At 50.6% G+C, this 19910-nt stretch overlaps 1 protein-coding gene across 1 annotated transcript in view; it reads left to right on the top strand.

The window, feature by feature from the left end:
• Positions 1-12270: 12270 nt before the first annotated feature.
• Asb2 (ankyrin repeat and SOCS box containing 2) overlaps positions 12271-19910 on the top strand; it is a 35274-nt gene continuing 27634 nt past the window's right edge. Inside the window, exon 1 of the mRNA XM_076921319.1 lies at positions 12271-12542. The gene's annotated coding sequence lies outside the window, so the exon portion shown is untranslated. The remainder of the gene's footprint in view (positions 12543-19910) is intronic.

Below are 19910 nucleotides of genomic sequence, written 5' to 3' on the forward strand. Positions count from 1 at the left end.
GCCATAACTAGTATTGCCCTATCAGTTCCAACTGTAGCACCAAAGTACCCAGGGAACTTCTAATAGGAGCTGGCTTCCAAGAAAATTCAGAAAAGAATCTCAGGTTGAGAGCAAACTAGTTCAGAGAGCAGCCAGGCTCCTCTGTCTATGTCTTTGCCTCCACCCACATACCGCTCATCTCTTGCACCGTGAGCTCATGAGGAGCCTAGGGAGCCTGTGGAGAGGTCAGAACAAAGCCACCTGGAGCCCCATTCATGGCTAAACCTGGAAGACCGTGCACTGCAGACAGTTCCCCACTTAGTCTTGACGATGGTTCCTGGGTCCATGGTAAAAAGGAGTTCTGGTGCAGCCACACGCCCACCTCTGGTACCGTGATGGTTCCCTCATGAAGATCAGGCCTGCCTAGAACGTTTTCTTGCCACACTGGAGAAAAGCCAGAGCTGTTTGAGAGCACCCACCTATTTTTACCTTTTCCATTAGCGCAGACCCCAAAGAGTCCACAAGAGGGCGCCTGCATGCTTTTCCAGACCCCCGCAGGATACCCAGCCCAGGACAACAGTCCCTTCCTCTGAGCTGGGAAGCGTCTCCCTAGCCCTGGGAAATACGCTGCCTGGAGCTTGGATGAACATCCCGAGCTGGGTGGCTTTTACCATCTCCCTGGGTGGTCTAGACCCAGGCCTCCTTTTATTATCACGTTTAGGGATCCCAATGTACTCCAAAATCCTAATTGTGGGGAGAGACAGCAAAGAGGTCACGTGGGAGGAAGAGAGGAAGGAGGGAGAACAGGGGATTCTGGGAACCAAGGAGGGAGGCCAGTTCCTAAACGTCCTGTTACTGTCCCCAGAGTCCTGAGGCTGTGGATACCTGCATTTGCTTCCCATGGGACCAGGAATTTCTTAAGTGCGACGAAGGACACAGACCAGTCAGTCTAAGAGAAGTCTCCCCGGGTTCACCTAGGCACATTCAGTCCTTCAACAAGCGAGCCCCTTTACTTGGCTGGCTTCCAAATCTGGCCTGAGGGGCGTCAGTGAGGATGGAGAATGGGTCTCTCATGCTGAGAGAGAAGGGGTGGCGGGCAGCCACAGCAGCTGAGAATGGGCCCTGCCAATGGTGGGCAGGACACAGGACCGGAGCTCTGTCAACATGCTGGACGATTTTGGACAGTGTCTCCCTAGAGCCTCTAGATATGAGTTCCAGCCGTGACCTTGGCCTTATGAGCCGCCGAGAAGTGGCCAGCATCAAGCCCTCCCAGACTGTGGACCTGCAGCACACTCGGTCTAGGGAGAACCCCATGAGACACACTAAGAATTCAAAGCCACAAAGAGCTTTGTGTCTCCAGAAACTCAGTTGTTGTGTAAGAAGCAAGGCCAAGGTGAGTTTTGAGGTTATCATCTAACCTGTCTCAATTCCAAACATCCCAGAGCCAGGAGAACATTCAGATCTGGCTAAGGTCCCTAGGCTTTCTGAGGGGAGGTGGGAGACAGGAGGGCCACCCACATGCCCAGCTGAGCATACAAGGCCCCAGAAGCTGTGTGCTTAGATCTCCACTCTCTGAACAGCGTTCATCCCAGGGAGAGGCTTTGGGACTCTGAGACTGATGCCCTTGGCTGCTGTACTTGGGGACATGGTGCTAGGCCTCAGTCAGGGTCAAGGGCCTAGCTGACTCTTCAGAGAACATTCTATCTGACTCCCTGGCATCTGCTGCATCAGCTGCTAGACCTCTAGCTGGGGATGGAGATGGGCTCTGCACACAGTAGGTAGTTTACAGGGACTACCCTCAGCCTACCTTCTGCTCTCCATCTGAGCTGGGATAGACTTCAGTCTTGCATTAAGGTCCCACAGACATGAAGGAGCCATAAGACCAGAGACACAGGTCATGAACACCAGCCACAGGTTAAGAACTGATCCTTGCCCTCTCTCCTCATGGACCAATCCAGAGAGGGATGTGAGTGTCTCCTGTATGTCTGGTGAGCATAGCAGATATTAGGTGCCTGTCCTTGTCTCCTCACCTTGATCACTGGGTACACACATCCAGCTCCCAAGCCATCAGTCCTTGCCTTCCTGAAGTATCAGAGAGAAGTCTCAGTCTCAAGACTCACCTCCTTCTTCAATGACACATCTAACGTGCTGAACCTATGGGGACTTATTCACCTGAGGCTAGGCTCTTGGCTGGCCTTCCCTCTCTCACCTTCCTCCTCTACAGCATTTTGTGAGATTATGAGGTGGTTTGGACATGGTTTATCCTCATGTGTCAGAGACGACAAGCCCTGTGGTAATAGTAAATAGTAAATAGTAAATAGTAAATAGTAAATAGTAAATAGTAAATAGTCATAGTGAGGTAGTGTGCCCTTTCAGAGGTAGAGCCTAGCTGGGAGTGCTTAGGTCATTAGGGATGCTGCCCCAAGAGATTGACACGGTTCTCATAGGATCCCTGATCAAAGTGAGCTGTTGGGAAAGGACGAACTTAACCCTTGATGGGCCCCCTCTCTCTGGTTTCCCATCTCACCACATAATCTCTCCCTCTGGTGTACGCGACTGTCATGATGCCATTGGCCATAAAGAGAACCAACCGAGTGTCCTCACTAAAGGCTAGCCTATGGGGCCGCCCGTTCAGGGTCCGTCAACTGACAGCCGTGTGAGTTAGGTAAATCTCTTTACAAACCACACAGCCTTGGCTATCTTGCTCTAGTAATAGAAAGCAGAAGAATACACACAGGGTTCTTGTCCCAGGGTCTGTTTCTGGGGGAGCTCAATAAGATGTTACCTGGCATCTCTCCACCGTGGGATCATTTAAGGGACAGCGAGGAGTATCCTTCTAAGGCCTCCTCCCACATGTTATTGGGTATTACTAGAGATGGCACCGGCGTGTGGGTGAGCCCTGTGGCCGCCATCAAGTGGCTCTTCTTTCTTCCTGGGAACAGAGCTAGAAGGCCACTCCCAGCCTACCTGAAGTGGTTAATGTAGAGTGAGGGTCAGTGAAGAAATGTCCCTGTAATGCCTTCTCCACTCTTGCCTCTTCCAGCTTAACAGATGGATGTCACAGCTGAGGGACCATCACATCTATCAGATGGCAGAAGCATCCTCAAGAGCAGCCCGGGCTTTGAATCCATGGAAGGAGAGACGTTGTGTGGAAACTTTTGAGAGTTGAACCTTCTGTGGTTCTTGCACCATGATGTGTCATGGGGTTCATTTGTCCCAGCAACCACTCCCAATGAGTTCAGAAGCGGACTCTTTGGTTCTGTCTGCCTCTGAGGACCACTCTCTGAGTGTCCTCAGCAGGCTGAACACTGTACAGCGTGGGGAGAAACTGAGGCCTAGAGTCACTTGCCTAGGAGATGCCTCCAGGCCAGCTTGCTGTCAGCAGAATGGCTCCAGGTCTTCCCAACCCACCCCTCTAGCTTCCTAGTGTGCCATACCATTGTCAATGGCCAGTGCCTACTTCTGGGTCTGTCCCTATTGTCCCATGGCATTCTGGGAGATGAAGCTAGGCTGTGGAGGGGAACATCTTGGCTGGCCTTCTTACTCCCCTGTCTCCTTAGCCCCTACCCCTACCATAATACCATGAATCCTGTCTCCAGGAAGGCCTTCCACTGCCGTATCCTAAACCCTTCCAACCCAGAAACTGGGCTTCACTTCCCCCAGCTTCTGATTCTTATATAATTCAGCCATTTCATTCATGCCCTTTCTTGGTGTCTCTCTTGGTCCTGGGCTCCTCTCTTGGTCTGCTTGCCCTCTCTCTTCCTCTTTCTCTCTTTTCTCTTTATCTCTTACCGCCTTCCCCCCTTTTTCTCATGGTCCTGTTCAGTCTGGACCCGTCCAGTTGCCTCTGGCTGTGCTCTCCGTCATATCGACAATAACAACCTTTTGCTCAACCATACCTATGTCTTCATTTTTCATTAAGCTACCCACACTGTCTCTATGCTGTGGGGGCCTGGGCTTCTGAGGCTGCCCATTCTGTAATCAAGGGTTGTAGCAGTTTCCTGTGACCTAAGACGCATCAGTCAGGGCCCCTGAAAATAGGATTTCAAATGAAAAAAAATAGGCTCCCCAGTTAGGTGGGGGAGAATTTCAGGTAAGCGGCAGGTAATTATTTAGCATATATCATGCAATAGTGGTTTTTTTTTTCCTGAAATTAAAACTTAACTAGGCATTCTGTATCTTAGCTGATGGTCCTACCTTCAAGACAAGCAACAGAAGAGAAGTTACACAGGAAAAACAGGAACAAGCAGAACCAAGGACACTGAGAGAGGGTGGTACTATCCCTGGGCCAGCCAGAGTTGCCGAGGGAAAGCCTACGGAGAATCTGCCCGACTGGAGCTGCACCCAGGATAGACCGGTCCACTAATGCAGCTCAAAGAGGAGGAGGAACTGGAAAGAAACAGCTTGGCCTTATCATCCCTACCAGTGCCCTGTTGGCTGAGAGAGCAAGAAGCCTGGTGATGCCATGACCACTGTTGGGAGAGGCAGAGCCTGGGGCTGGCAGCTAGCTCTTGGGGACCAGCACAGAAGAAGCCATCTTGCTTAATCCTCCTTGGGTTCTGTCCCTCATACTGACAGAGGACTGACCCTGCCAGGCTGGGTGCAGACAGTGAGTGTGGGCAGGGTCTCAGATGCCACATATAGCCTGAGATCCCTGCCCCTGCCTCCTTGTGCTTCTGCCCATCAAGAGGCACAGAGTCAAGGCCCACAGATATTACCAGATGCTGGTGTGGTCAGAGGACCTCCAGTCCCTCAAGGCAAAGCTTGAGTCACCTGAAGCTGATCAGGTTCTCAGGTTCTTCTGCCCTAAAGTTTCTCCTGAAATTTCTAGCATCCTTCCTCTCCCAGGGCCTGTCTTCCCCCACCCAAGCCCACTGCCCCAGCTGCTGTGTCCACACAGATCACTCCACTGCACAAGTTCCCAAACCTTTATCTAACAGGTCTCAGCAGGCAAGCCACCCCTTGCCCCTGAGTCTGGGAAAACCTTGTCCTAGGCAGCGGAAAGTAGAGAAGAGGTTAATTCTTAGCTTCCTCCATGCTTCCCAGCTCAGGAGTGATTGCAAAGCCCCTAACCCAGTGTCCCCAACTGCCTCCCTGGGATGCAGCTCAAGTCCAGGCATGACTGCAGTGTCCACATGGCCCAGATGTCCACATGGCTCCCTTTCCCCTGCCTTCTGGCTACACCTAACCCCAAGAGGCACCCAGGGACTCCATGGTGTGGCACTAGGAATAGCCTACAATGTGGAATAACATGCTGGTACCAAGAATTACCTGCCACGATTAGGACAGCCTGTGAGAAACCATCTCCTCCCTAGCTCTTCTATCCTTTCCCTGGTCCTCCCATATACCCCCTCTCCATCTTCCTCAGCTCCCCTATTCCTCCTGCCCGCCCCTGCATACCCATTCATCCTTCTTGTTGACTCCTCTCCTCCCCTCCTTCCATCTCTTTGTCCCATACCCCCTCCCATTTGCCTCTGTTCTCCGCAGGGCTGGGTAGGGGCAACATCCCAGCAGCTGACACTGCTTCTGGCGCCCGGTATGGCTTGTGACATTTGGGTTATGCTTCAGGGATAAAAATAATAATAGTTGCATTCATTGGGTGTTAGCCCCAAGCAGACATTGCCCTAGACATCCTCGTTGGGACCATGGGCAGTAAGGGGCAGGTGGGTGGGGCAAGGCTAGAGGCTCAGAGGAAGTCATTGCTTTGACCCAGCGGCCTACAAGGCTCTTGCTACCAGCCAGAACCTGCTTCTGTGAGCAGCCTTTGCCTAAGCCTGACAGATACCTGGGTCAGAAACCAGGCCACTGGATACAGTGGCCAAGAGGTGATCCAGGGCGTGTGGCACAACAGACAGTTGATCTTGCTGGGACAGGAGTAGCACTAAATATAGGTCCAGGGCCCGAGGGCAGGACATAGAACAAGCAGCCAGCTGGCCAGCCAGGAAGGTCCCAGAACAGGCCCTGCACCAAGTCAGAGTCAGCTCTGGTCCCTGGAGCCTGTCTGACAGTTCTCCTGTATATCAGGACAACCATCCTCTTAAATATGCCCCAGCTGTCAGCAGGCCAGGACCTGTGTGCCCGCCCAGTCACACGCTCTGCAGGGCTAGGCCAGGAACTATGACAGTGCAGTTTGGAGGGGAGGCTGGGGGCTTCTGTGCCATCAAAAAAAGTACAAGCAAGGGAAACGGGGCAGGAGGGCAGAAAGAAAGAGAAAGATACCTGCAGTGTTCAGAACCTGCCATTAGCTGGTTGAGCTGGGGACGGTCACGGAGGCAGAGCCTCTGTACCCGGGAGCCTAAGCTGTAAAGAGCACATGTCACTTCTGCCCCAGGGATAGAGGAAGCAGCACGAGTCCTCTTTCCAACCACCGGTTCCTGAACTTTAACTGGGTCATGCACGAAGACCCACATGAACAAGCAAGGTGAGAGTACCAGGGGGGAAGTCACACAGCACATACAAGGCCAACTGAGCTGCTCAGTGACTGGCTAGTGTGGGAGGAGGAGCAATAATCTGGGGTCCCAGCTTTCAAAAGTAATATCCTAAAACAATTACCCTAGCTTTTAGTTTCCATTTTCCAAATGGTTAGGGAGCCTTGATCCAAAGGCCAACTGTTAACTTAACGTTGATTGTTGGGAGCTGCTCAGCTGCTCTCTGAGGCTCTGAGTTCAGGGCTTGTTCTGTGGTGCTGGGCACTGAGTACAGTGGGCAAGCACTCTACTATCTAGTCAAACGTTTAGTCCTGAAAGACATAACCCAGGCTGGCTTTGAACTCACCATCCTCCTGCCTCATCTCTGTAGCATTTGCCTGTAAGCTTGTAATTCATCACCATGACCTGCATAGTTTAAATTCTGGAAAGCAGAGTGTGGACTTTCTTTCAACCCTCAGGCCTACTGATAAAAGAAGGTCCGAAGAGAATCACACAGAACTTTCCTGAAAAGCTAACCCCGGCACCCGGCTAGGCCCAAGTACTTTCTGACGTGTCAGGCACCTCACATACTATGTTGCTGTAAGTTTACACATCGTGTGTTGGCATGCAGGAGACCACCAATGCATGCCCCTCCCCCAACACCTGCACCAGGAGAGCTATGGAGAATAATAATTTTAAGAAAAAAAAAAAGGACCTGGTCAGAGGTTTTATATCTCAAAGCCTGTCCCTTCACCCCTTCCCTTGTGGACTAGAGGCCCCAGCTACCTTTTCACTGAAGAAGGAAAAGTCTCTTCCTGAGGCATGTTAGCCGGGCTCACTCAGCACTTGTGGGCACATGTCTAATGTGGCCTGAGCCCAGCAAGGCTGAGACCCATTTGAGTCCCCCTCCTGTTCTGAGGACCCCCCACCTTTGTGATGATCAATGCTGGCTTGCTGGTTGAGCCTTCCATGTTGCTCTCATACCCCTGTGACCTTCAGAGCTAGTTCACGAGCCTTTCCATAGCTGGCACAGTTATGTAACAGTCACAGGACTTGGGAAATGCAAGCACCCAACTCCCTTCCCTGAGCAGAGGCCCCTCCCCCCTTCTGTGGGCTTCCTCCCAGAGCACACCAAGGGCACCATGCAGGAGGTAGAAGGCAAGAGGGGGCTCTGGCAGCATCCTTGCCTCTGGTCCCTGAAGGCACATCTGCTCCACACCCCATTGTGACAACCAAGATGGCCTCAGGAATGTCAAATGTCCTCTTCGGGAAAAGTGTCCTCAGTCTCTGATACTGACCTTGCCTTCTGTCTTTGTGAGGAAACATAGGCTATTGAGAGCCTTTACGTTTGTAAGTCTTCATTCTAAGGGGTAAACATGTGCATATATACATTATACACATATATAATAATATACAACATAATAAGCCATATATGTATTTAATATATGTACACACCATATATGTTCATGTGGCTATATATGTGAAAAATATATATAGGATGCTTATGGCATTATAATGTATATGTAAAATTTAAACCTTGCAATCATTCTATAAGCTGTGGGTTCTATTATTTTCTTTCTTTTTTTTTTTTTAAATCAGGAGACCAAGGCTCAGAGAGGGCAAATGAGTTGTTTGGGGTCACAGCTAGCCAGAGCTGTATCTGGCAGATATCTGTGGGGTTGTGGCTCTGAGACATTGTGTTTCACAGGGACACCAACAACCATCACCTTACAGATGACTCTGTGCTGAGAGTAGCTCTCAGGACTGACAGTCTCTGTGGGAAACAAGGCAAAATAACATTGACAGTTAGGTTGCTTGGACTTGAGAGTGGCTCTTTGTGAGCCTGGGGCCCACTGTCACCCACCCAGACCTGGACACCACCAAGTGCTTCTGGGTAACCAGGGAGGGCAACTTCCAACTTCCCAGATGTAGAAATCTAATCTGTCTCTTGGCCTTGTTGTGTGCTAAGGGTCCCGCCCATCTTCTCAACTTGGGTCTCAGAGGCTGCAGCTCAATGAGTGTTATCTAACAGTGTTAGGGAGCACAGTGCAGGGGACCTGAGGTTCCTACTAGGGACGAACATTTCTCTGATGTCAGAGTTTCCCTTCCTCTGAACAAGAGTGTGTGGTTCCTTGTGGATGCTACATGCCTGGGGCTCACCGAGGCTGAGTCTGGAAGGTCCTCAGAGAGCCTAGGTTCCTCTCCTGTGACTTCAAGATGACAACATCTCCCTCAGAGCACCAGAAGAGGTCCAAAGTGGAAGCATTTTGCCCCCATCCCTTTGCATGTGCAGAGAAAAGGATGCAGTCCACTTTTGGGACATCAAAATAACTGGCCCTTCCCTATGTCCTAAGCCCAACTTCACACCATGACCCTGCATCCACAGCCCAGCAAGCCCAGGGCAGGCCACAGAAGGCCATGTCTGTCTGGCACTCTTTGGTGGATGCTGTATCTCTGGCCCCTCAGACTCCCTGGGGAGCAAGACTGGGGGTGAAAGCTGAAACCCACAGCAGCTGCTCTATGGCTGACTGTCTCTGCAGAGGGCCAAATGGCTGACAGCTGCATGTCCAGAGCTTGGTTCCCTGCAAGCATGGCTCCATGATAGCTGGTTAGGTCTCTGTCTTCCTGCCCTCTCCCTCTGAGTTAAGCAGAAGGTCCAGAGGATGCTCTGATGTAGTCAATCAGAAATGTTGTTAGCTGTTGTGTACAGCAGGATGAGTAGGGTCCCAGGGGAAGGAGCTGGGTCTGCACCATGCTGCTCTTGCCTGGGGCCCTCCCTCCAGCTGGTGAGCAATAGATGGCTCCCAGCTCTGCTCTGAACATATTTATATTTGTGGGAAACCTGTTCCCAGCAGCTATCTCAGGCCTGTGGGCTGTACTGGGTTTAATTTAGTCCTTGAGTTCCCCAGGGTGGCTCAGGCATCATGAGATCAACCTCACAGGGGGCCAAGTGTCTTGGCCAACTGAAAGGACCAGCAGCCCCTGGAATAACTCAGTCCCAGATTCTGACTGCCTTGGCCTCTGACCCCTGAGCAGTGGGAGGGGACTTCTCTTCGGCAGGTGGGTGTGGGAGGAAGAAGTGTTCTCAGACCATTGCCTGCTCAGCTCTGCGGGGGGGGGGGGGGGGGGGGGGGGCGGGCAACTTGAGCTCTGAGATCCGGCTGAATCCCTTCAACAACCATGGGGATTGCCTCACTTTTATTCTCAGAAGACAAAGCTACAGATGGGTCCCTAAGCTAAGAATGGGCTGGGGTTATCTGCCTCCAGGGCCCATGCTGTGGTGTTTCTGCCGCAGGGTGGTCCTGTCTGTGCAAGGCGAATCGAGTATGCTCCTAGGCAGCTGAGGGGTGCCACCGTGTTACTTTGGCAGCCAGTCAATGGGGAAGGTGAACTCCCTCCCTGGAGTTTGCCTTGACCTCTGAGGACCTTAGCACCCCCTCCTGCAACCCCTTTCACTGTGCCTCTCCTGCTTCTCAGGACCGAGCCTTTGTCTGCTTTTTTTCCCTGACCTCCCTTCTAGATGCTCCTAGAGCCAGCCTTGGACTCTTGTTTGTTTCTCTCCATCTGGGTTATACGAAACCAAAATAAATTTCTATCGAGGTAGTGAGGGCCCCAGCCAGGACATCGGGCTACAGGATGCTTAATTTAGCTGTGATGTTCCACTCTCGGGCTGATGTCATCCTGAATCTTGGGCACTGTCCCGGGCAAGTTTTCATGGCCTCTGCCTGGCTCTTCCTGCTCCTTCCATCCTTCCTGGAGCAGAAGGTCTCTGGCAAAAAAAAAAAAAAGGGGGGGGGGATGGTGCTGGGTTTCAAGTGACCACTCCTTTGGGTCCTGCAGGAAAGATCCCACAATTCCATAGGGTTTTTGGGACTTCTAGAAAATTCCTTCCTTCTGCTCTTCTACAGGCTGACTCTCCTATGGTTTTTGTGTCTGTCCTCATTCCACCCTTTCCTGTCCTCTGGAAGATGGTTGCTAGGGCTATTTTTGGACCTTCCTTGATGTTGGTGGTCATGAAATGCCCCACAAATCACTAGTCCAGGTTATCAGATGCTCAGTAAGATTAGTCATCAGGGACTTGCAGTTAAAGTGGCTACTGAACACCATTAGTCCATCAAAAAATGGGTAATACTCAAAGATGGGAAAATCCACATGCTAAATAGAGTATGGAGTGACTGGAACCAGTACCAGCACTTGGGAGTACAAGTCAGCTGACCTCTGGAGCCCTGGGTTAGGGCATTGGAGATGCAGTCGTCAGGCCCTGCTGAAGCATACGTCTTCCTATTGGGCCATGTTCTGTGTCTCCCATATTGTGTCAGGTATTCAAAGCCCAGGTCCTTCCCTATGTCACAGGAGTGTCTCTATTGCAGGGTACTGGCATCTGATCCCATGGGCCACAGTCTGCAGTGTGTGGACTGATATGGTCTTCTTCGCAGAGGAGTCTCAGTGGGAAAACAAGAAGTCTGGACAGAACATCCAAGGGCCCTTCCAGATGGAGAGGTCACAACACTCCCTAAGACCAGGGAGCTGCTGGTCTCTCATAAACCGTGACAGGATTGAGGATGACATTCTATTACGAACAGGAAGAAAGAATGACGTTGGGTCCCAGTTTTTGTTTGTTTGCCTTCTGGAGACCGGCTTTTGCAACCAGTGTATCTACCTGCTGGGCCATCTTGATGGTTCAACATATTGTACATGCGTATGAAGCTGTCAAAAGCAAAGAAGAAAAACCTCCCAAGCTCGAGGCAGGCTTTTAAGAAGATATTTGAGGTTCGTTATGCATATTGGTAGCCCCAGGCCCCAGAGACATGAAACTATATTGTCTCCTTCAGTCCTATGATTTGTTTGGTTTAGGGTTTTTATTGTTTCAGATAGTGTCTCACTTGGTAGCCCTGGCAGTCCTGTAACATGCTATGTAGACCAGGCTAGCCTTGAACTTATAAAGATCCACCTGCTTCTGTTTCTGCCTCTAGAGTGCTGGGATTAAAGGTGTGTGCCACCACACCTGGCCTACCTCATTATTTTGAGGGTCGGGAGTGTGTAGGGTCAGCCTGGATGATTTATCACTGCCATTGTCTGGGGTGACTGTTGGGATGGAGGAGGGCCCACTTCTAAAACAGTTCCTTGCTCAGGGTTTGCAGCCATCAGCTTCTCTGCCACCTTCCTTCTCCCTCAGTGTCTCTTTTACCCGCACCCCTGGTTGTGGCATGCAAGGACTTTCTCACAACAGACAACTACAAGTTATCCGGCTATCTAACTTTGGAGGTCTACAAACATAACTCGCCCTGCCTTCTATTCCGAAGTACAGGACTAAGAACACCGAACATCCAACGGAGAAGAGGGAGCAGACTCTTCTCTTAGATCACCTAGTCCAGAAATGGAGATACCCTTTCCCAGACCTGGGAGAGTAGGTCCCTTCTGTGGCCGACCTTTTCCGGGATTGCAGCATGCTCTGTGCTCATTGGTCCATTGCTTTGTGCTCTGGCCTGTGTTCCTTGGCTCCACCCCAGAGCATCCAGTTCTGGACAGCTGGTGTCTCGAAATGTTAGCCTTGGCCACCTGCTGCATGCCCAACACTGACCCTTGAATTTTCTCAAGGGTATTATGCAAGGGTCTCTTTGCACCTCCCTCTTCCTGCGTCTCCTTTAGGGCTCTTCTTCCTCCTTTGTGTTTTATTCTCTTGTTCAATTCTGTGTCTCTTTGTGCACCCTCCCCGTCTTGTCTTTCTGCATTTCCCTCCTCTCTAGCTCCCGCCTGGGTAGTTCTAGAAACATACCCATATAAGGGCTCCATGTCAAGGATCACAAATGATGACATCACGTGAGGGCCGAAGCCCGGGATGCTCTCTGAAGCGGGAGCCTGTCTCCCGTGCCCCAGGAGGAGTGGAGGGCGGGATCACGGCTTCCTTGGTGCAATCTTCAGAAGGGAAATCTGAGAGTCATAACGTCTTATAGCTTGGCTTGACATCCGTGGTCATGCGGTGGGCCCGAAATAAACTCCCTGCTTCAAAGGAGAGTGTTTCAGAGCTGCCTGGCACAACAGCTGGAAGCTCAGGGCCAGCACAGAAGGCAAACTCAGAGAGCATGTTCTGAATTCAGACAGTCAAGAAAATCTCTTTGTTTCCCAGACCTGTGCCCCTGCTGCAGAGCCTGGCAGGTAATGCTTGCTTTTGACTTGGTCATGGAAGCTTTGAAAAGAATTGCTGGGCGGGCTGGGACCTGCAGCTTCAGGACCCATTGAGACCTGTAGCCAAACTGTGCCCATGTCTTTCTCTGTCTGTCTCTGTCTCTCTGCCTGTCTCTGTCTCTCTCTATCTGTCTTACTTATTTTGTGTCTTTGTGTCTCTCTGTCTCTGCCTGTCTCTCTGTCTCTGTCTCCATCTCCGTCTCCATCTCCCTGTTTCTCTCCCTGTCCCTGTCCCTGTCCTTCTCCCTGTCCCTGTCCCTGTCCCTGTCCCTGTCCCTGTCCCTCTCCCTCTCCCTCTCTCTCTCCTTCTCCTTCTCCCTCCTTTGCTGCAGCTTTGCACATACTGGAGATTTGGGTCTGGCAGGGAAGCAGAGAACAGGCATTCTGCATGCATGGTAGTTATTCTTCTGGAGGACTCTGGCTTAGTGTGCCACTCCGTTGTGTGCTTCAAAACATGGATGTGTGAAAAGAGTGACCATCGATGCCATTGTTGGGCGCATAGGGTCTCCGGTGATGTCTGCGTTAGACAGGTGACTTTTGGAAATGCTTCCATCCTGAGCCAATAACGGGTGTTTTCCTGAGAGAATACTAGGTGTCTATTGCACTAAGTGGGCTATGCATGAACTGTAATGTGTGGCTAGCTGATGAAGACCTGGGTCGTGGGCTCTGCATGCCATTTCTGGAGGTTTAGGAGAGGATGCAGAATGAGAAATGTTGCCTAGACGAGAGTAAAAAAATTATGGGATGTAGAGATACAAAAATACATCTATATACGTGTACGTGCACACATGCCACATTTAAGGAGGCAATCTGTCTTTGGAAAGGACAGATGGAATGTCATCATGGTGAGCAAGGGGTCTCTGAGTGGAAGGACAGCTGGGACAAAGGGAGATGTGAATTGGGAAAGACTCCCTGAGGTGGGAGGGAGAAATGAAGCCTTCGTGGAGGCTGGAGGGAGGAGCGTTCACTCCAGGACCAGGGGGGAGATGAAACATCCATACAAAGTGGATGAGCGAAGGGGAGACAGGTAGGGCTTTATCTCGGACTACGTCTTGCGTTGCCAGGGAGATGCACTGACATGAAGGGTCATCAGGGATGTGACCAAGCCCTGCCTGGGGCAGGACAGCTCTCCTACAAGGAGTCCGTGTGAGGCAAGGTTTGAGGGGACTCAGAGGGGTTCGGACAGGCTGCCAGACCAGGCCCCCGGCCACAGCCCAACCTTAGCCACTAGTGGTTTTTAGCCTATTCTTGGTCAAAACATGGATGTGTGCCCATCAGAAGGAACCATCTCATATTTCTGGTCCCTCCTGGCACACATGGTGGCCACACCTGGTATGCACTGACCACCAGTGTTGGGAATCTTGAGGTAGTAATTGCAAGCATCATCTTTCTCCTCTGTGTGGGGGGTCTAAAATGGTTTTTTTATAATGAAGAACAATTCACTTCATGTTAGCCAGTATCCATCAAAGACTTAATTTGGGTGAATTATTTCCCTGTTCCCTCTCAAGGCAACCATGAGTATGCGGTAAATGTTGACTCCCTTTTTCAAGATTTGGAAACCGAGATTGTGAGAAGTTAAGGGTCTTGTCTGAGGCTGGGCAGCGATGAGATGCTGAAATTAGGAATCAAAGCTAAGCTTCTGGATCTCAAGGGCTGGCATTCACAGTTACAAGTCCCGCAGCCTCCAGTCTGACACTGTGGCTGTTAGCGTCTTTGTGAACCCAGAAGGACCTTTCCCTGACACCTTCATGGCATCATTAGGTACTATGTGTTGGCCACAGACTAGATCTAAGAATCCTCCTGCAGGGGACACAGAATGTCTCCAGCCTGTCCAGAGTCCTCTCCCTCTTCTAAGCTGCAGAGTCCTCTGCTGCCTGGAGGGGGAGGAGTGGCCAGCCGTGCCCACCCATCACTGTCACCTCAGGCTGCTGGCAGATGGCAGAGCTCGGCATTTCTAGAGACTAGGCAGAAACTAGGTCAGGGCCCTGGAATCCTGCGTCTAGCCCTGTGGACTGAGCCTTACTGATGGGTCTGGATTCAGTGCAAGAGCCTTGGACACTGCCAGTCTCTGCAGGGCCTGGAGGCCGGGGAGAGGTCCTACACTCTGGCATCTGAGACAAAGGTGACCAGGTCCTGGAGAGGCAACAGTATAGGAGCTGAGGGGATAAGGGGAAAGTCTCCCTGAAGTCCTCTTAGCTACTGCTCACAGGAGACACATCCAGTGGCCTTTAGTTCTGTGAAGGACTGGCTCCTTAGAACATAGTATTTGCCACAAAACCCAGAAAAATATTTTTTTTCTGCTTTTCTTTCCCTACTCTGTCTCTCACCCTCTTATTTACTGTCTTTATGAGGTGATTTTCCCCAATGTACTCCACAGAGAAAGAGAGAAAAAAGAGAGAGAGAAAGAGAGAGAAAAAAGAGAGAGAGAGAAAAAAGAGAGAGAGAGAGAAAAGAGAGAAAAAAGAGAGAAAGAGGGGGGAGAGAGGGAGAGAGACAGAGAGACAGAGAGAGAAAAAAAGAGAGAGAAAGAGAGAAAGAGAGAGAGAAAGAGAGAGACAGAGGGAGAGAGGGAGAGAGAGAGAGAGGAGAAAGAGAGAGAGAGGGAGAGAGACAGAGAGAGGAGAAAGAGAGAGAGAGAGAGAGAGAGAGAGAGAGAGAGAGAGAGAGAGAAAGAGAGAGAGATTTGGAAAACAGAGAAGGAAGGGTGTTCCACTCTGAATGGAGCCTCAGTTTCTACTTTCTATATAATAATTCTCTGGTCTGGTGGCAGCATGCGGGCAGAGTTAGCTTTGGGCAGGATCAACTCCCATTGGGACCTCTCTGGGCCTCAGTTCCCCCACCCCCATACAAATAGAGAAGAGTCCTATGTGGTGGTGTTGGCTGCATTCTCTAACCCTGAGCAGATCATATCACTCCTCCCCCTATACAACCACTGGTCAAGCCTCAGAATGCCCAAAGCCTCGACCCCTCAAAGTCACAAGCTTGGCTGAGAGCAGTGTCAAGGCTCCGAGCTTAGCAGCCAGGTCTGTTGTGCTCAGAAGTCGTGAGCCTTGTTCCATACACTTTTCCTGGAGAGACGCCAACAAATGTCCACTCACTCCAGATAGGCCTCTGACAACAGTCCAGCTCAGCCGACCAATGAGTCACTTACAGGAGTGTGGGTGCCAAAGCAGCCACACCAATAGAAAGTCTCCCCTCTCACCCCAGCATAGGCTTCTCCATAGCTGTGTAGCTAAGAGCTGTGTGGTCCCCGATCGGTGGCACCATTCGGGGTGGTCAGGACTGTGGGGATGTAAGGTTGTACTGGAGGAAGTGCATCTCTGGGGTGGGCTTTGAGAGTTCATGGAGTCACCCTGGTGTTAACCCTCCACAGTCTAGATGACCTAGCCTAGCACAGTGGTTCTCAACCTCCATAATGCTGTGACCCTTTAACACAGTTCCTCATGTTGTGGTGACCCCAACCATAAAATTATTTTCATTGGTACTTCCTAACTGTAATTTTGCTACTGATATCAGTCTGTGTTTTCCAATGGTCTTTGGTGACCCATGTGAAAGGGTCATTTGACCCCCAAAGGTCACGACCCACAGGTTGAGAACTTCTGCTCTAGCACCTCCTGCAAACAGGAGACCGTGTGTAGTTTGAACAGAGTTGCACAGGGCTGAGAGGGACATACAAGGGAGGTGACTTGATATCTCAGACGAGGGCCACCCCATCTTCTAAGGAAGGTCAACAGGCTGGGTCTTCACTCTCGAGTAATGTCCAACGTCAGCTTCTTTGACGACAATGATCAAATGGTTGCTACACTGGGATCTATAGAAAGGCCCTTCAGCCTTGTCCCTTGCCATGGTGGCTTGAATGAGAAGTGCCCCCATAGGTTTATAAATTTGAAAACATGGTCCCCGATCAGTGGCACCATTTGAGGTGGTCAGGACTGCGGGGACCTTAGGTTGTGCTGGAGGAAGTGCATCTCTGGCTTTGAGAGTTCATGGCCCTGCTTCCTGTTTGCCCCCTGTGTTGTACTCCTCGATGAAGATGCAAGCTCTCAGCCTCCCTTTTCTTCTCAGTGCCACGCCTGCCCTGTGTTTCCATGGTTCCCAGCCATGGTGGACTCTATCCCTCTGGAGCTGTGAGCCAAAATAAATTCTTCCTGTTGTTTTGGGTCGTGGTGTTTCATCACAGCAACAGAAAAGCAAATAATACACTTGTCAAAGGCCAACCTTGGGATTCTGACCTGGATCTCATCTTAGCCAGGGGAGCCACACGGATGAGGAGGGTGAGGGGAAGAGTCACTTGTAGGAACGTTTGCATTGTCCTTGGCATTTAGGGACAGGGGGCCTGTTGAAAAAAGGGACAGGTAGATGTGCCCTTAGCCACTTTCTGGGCCTTAGTTTCCTCATCTGTACAATGGGAAGGGAATACTCCCGAGGTGGTGCTCTAGCTTGCTTCCATTGTCACTGTGATAAAGATACTGAGTGAAAACAATTGACATGTTGTCCTGGGGTTGGGGTTGGTGCATGTTTAGTTTTTATTTCCACATCACAGTTTAATATCCAAGGAAGCCAGGACAGGAGCTCAAGGCAGGAACCTGAAGGCAGGAACTGAAACAAGGATCATGGAGGAGCACTGCTCATCGGCTTATTCTGCGCTGGCTTACTTAGCTTGCTTTCTTACACATCCCAGACCCAACTGCCCAGTGTGGCACCGCCCACAGTGGGTGGGACTTTCCTCTATCAATTGACTGTCCACAGGCCAATCTGATGGAGGCAATCCCTCAATTGAGAGTCCCTCTTCCAGGTGTTACTACTTTATGTCAAGTTGACAAAAACTAACCAGCACAGGCCGAGAAGTCAAAGGACTCTGCTTAGGACAGAGACTGAGCACTGTTCAGGGTCCACAAGCACAAGCATGATTGTTACTGTTTACATATCAGAGCAGGAGGACCAGGCAAGGAGAGCAGACCTCCATGTCTCTCTCCCATGAGCCATTGCTGGAGAAAGAAGAGCTGTGATGGTTGACAGACCACTGCAAAGGACAAAACTGAGTACAAAAACCACCAAGTAACTCCCCACCTCCTCCTCAGCCCCAGGCTAGCCCAAGCAGCCTGTTTTAAAGATCACCAGAGGTTAAAGGTCTTGGGACATTTGGGAGAGCCTGAAACTTTGACAACAAATTAATGGATACTACGTATGTGTGAGTGATGCATACATAGCTGTTGTTGGGCATTGCTGGGATGGGTTCCTGGAACCTGTGGATAGCTATGGCTAAGACGCTTGAGACCAGCACATCAGGCCCTTGGGCTCATTGAAACCATCCCTGGATCACCTGCAGCCCCCTAAAAGGTGGCCGTTACACTGTATTGTTCAGGGAATAACAACAGGAATAATGTCTACACGTGTTCATGATTGCTTGAACATTTTTTTCCTGAATAATATTGAACTTCAGTTGGTTGAAGTCACAGATGCAGAACCCACAGATTTTGAGCTGGCTGTACATATATACATACATATATGTATAGAATATGGTATATATATTACATGAAGGATTATATTATATGATCAAACTACTAATATATTTGTGAGTATACATTTATTATGTATGCACATAGAATATACACTTATAAACAATCTTTTAAAAATACAGGGTCTTTATTCTTGCTCCCAGACTCCCCTAAAACCTTAAAAGGCAGCAGGGCAGGGGTGCTGGGGAGATGGCTCAGTGGGTAATGTGTCTGTCACACAACCATGAGCACTGGTGGTGGGATCCTCAGAACCTATGTAAGAACCCAGCAGGCATGGCAGCTGCCTGTGATCTCAACACATAGAAGACTGATCCAAGGACCCATGGGCAAGCTAGCCAGCTCTGAGTTCATTGAGAGACCCTGTTTCAATAGATTAAACCGAGACACTTGATGTCACCCTTGGGTCTACATGCACACATACATGTTCATCTCACCTGTACCCACACATGTGAGCCCACATACACAGGTACACACTACACACACACACACACACACACACACACACACACAGCCCCCCTCACTCTTTCATGTGTACAAATGCAAAAAGGGAAAAGAAAAGCAGTGGTTACATGAGCCCAGAGTCTAGTGTGAAGTCAGTGCTGCCTTCTAGCCCCTTTCTTGTCACCGCCTCCCTGGATGTGACTCAGTTTCCCCGCTGTCAGACAGAAAAACAACACCCCTACAGCACAATCGAAATGTGGTTCAAACAGCAGCCAATGTGAGAGTGCACCACTGGTGGCAAGGGGCCTTCTCTTTGGTTGGCAGTGCAGTACTGAGGTGACACCTGGCTCAGAGTCATGGCCTTGTTCAGAAGCACAGTACAGCAGCCCACCCTCTACACACATGCTCCAGTGCATATGTGACCCCCAAACTGAAAACCACATACTGTGCTTGCTCTGTGACCTGCACCATTATGTAACTCAAGAACCCTGTGAGGGCTCCTACTTCCTGTACGAATGGTCACCTTGTACAGACTGAGATTGGGACTTTGAGGAGAATGGAGGCCAGGCAGGTGGTCCCCCAAGGTCTAGAATGACTAGAGGGTGGAGCCGCTGGAGATCTGCATCAGGTTAGATGAGGGTGGAGGGGCTGCAGTTCTGCATCGCGCTGTATGAGGGTGCACACGGAGCCCACCTGTCCCAGCTCTGACCAGTTCTTGCCATGCCACACTGCTCAGTGGACATGGGGCCAGTTTAGGAGCTGACAGCCATCCTTTTCACAGAAAAAGAAGGCTGGCTTGGGTGTCTTTTCTCTTTGTCCTGTCTTTATTTAAGTGGAGGAAATCCAGGAAGAAGGCCGTCAGATGGCCCCTCTGAAAACTGCCAGCCAGGGCAGGTCCTGACTGGACAGGAGCAGGAGGAGGCTACCCCCCAGGGAGCTTCAAATCATATTCATATTTTTTCCAGGCCCTTGCTGTGTGTCAGATGATGTCTCCACATCTGCTATAATATGCATCCTGCAAACACAGCTACAAACCAAGGTTGTTAGCGTCTACGTCACAGGCTGCAATCCCTGACATGTCCAGCAGATGGCAGAGCAAGGCTAGAGCAAGTAGCAAGGAGTCCCCAGTCCAGAAACCAGCCCATCTTTCAGGGAATTAAACGTTTTTCTGATTCTACTGTTTATTCTCCAGCGCTTATTAAATACTTCTTGTGTGCCTGACCTTTAGTTTGGTCCTGGAGTTTTGACAGAAATGTGAAACTATTTTATGAATGCTGTAGGCTGGTAAGTCCATCGCAAGCAATCCAGTCGGCAAGCAGTCTTGAGGGCCCCTGAGAACCGTTCTGCCCTATGAACACATCTCCCCTCATACCTGACC

Source organism: Arvicanthis niloticus, chromosome 23, assembly GCF_011762505.2.
Source record: "Arvicanthis niloticus isolate mArvNil1 chromosome 23, mArvNil1.pat.X, whole genome shotgun sequence".
Classification (NCBI taxonomy): domain Eukaryota; kingdom Metazoa; phylum Chordata; class Mammalia; order Rodentia; family Muridae; genus Arvicanthis; species Arvicanthis niloticus.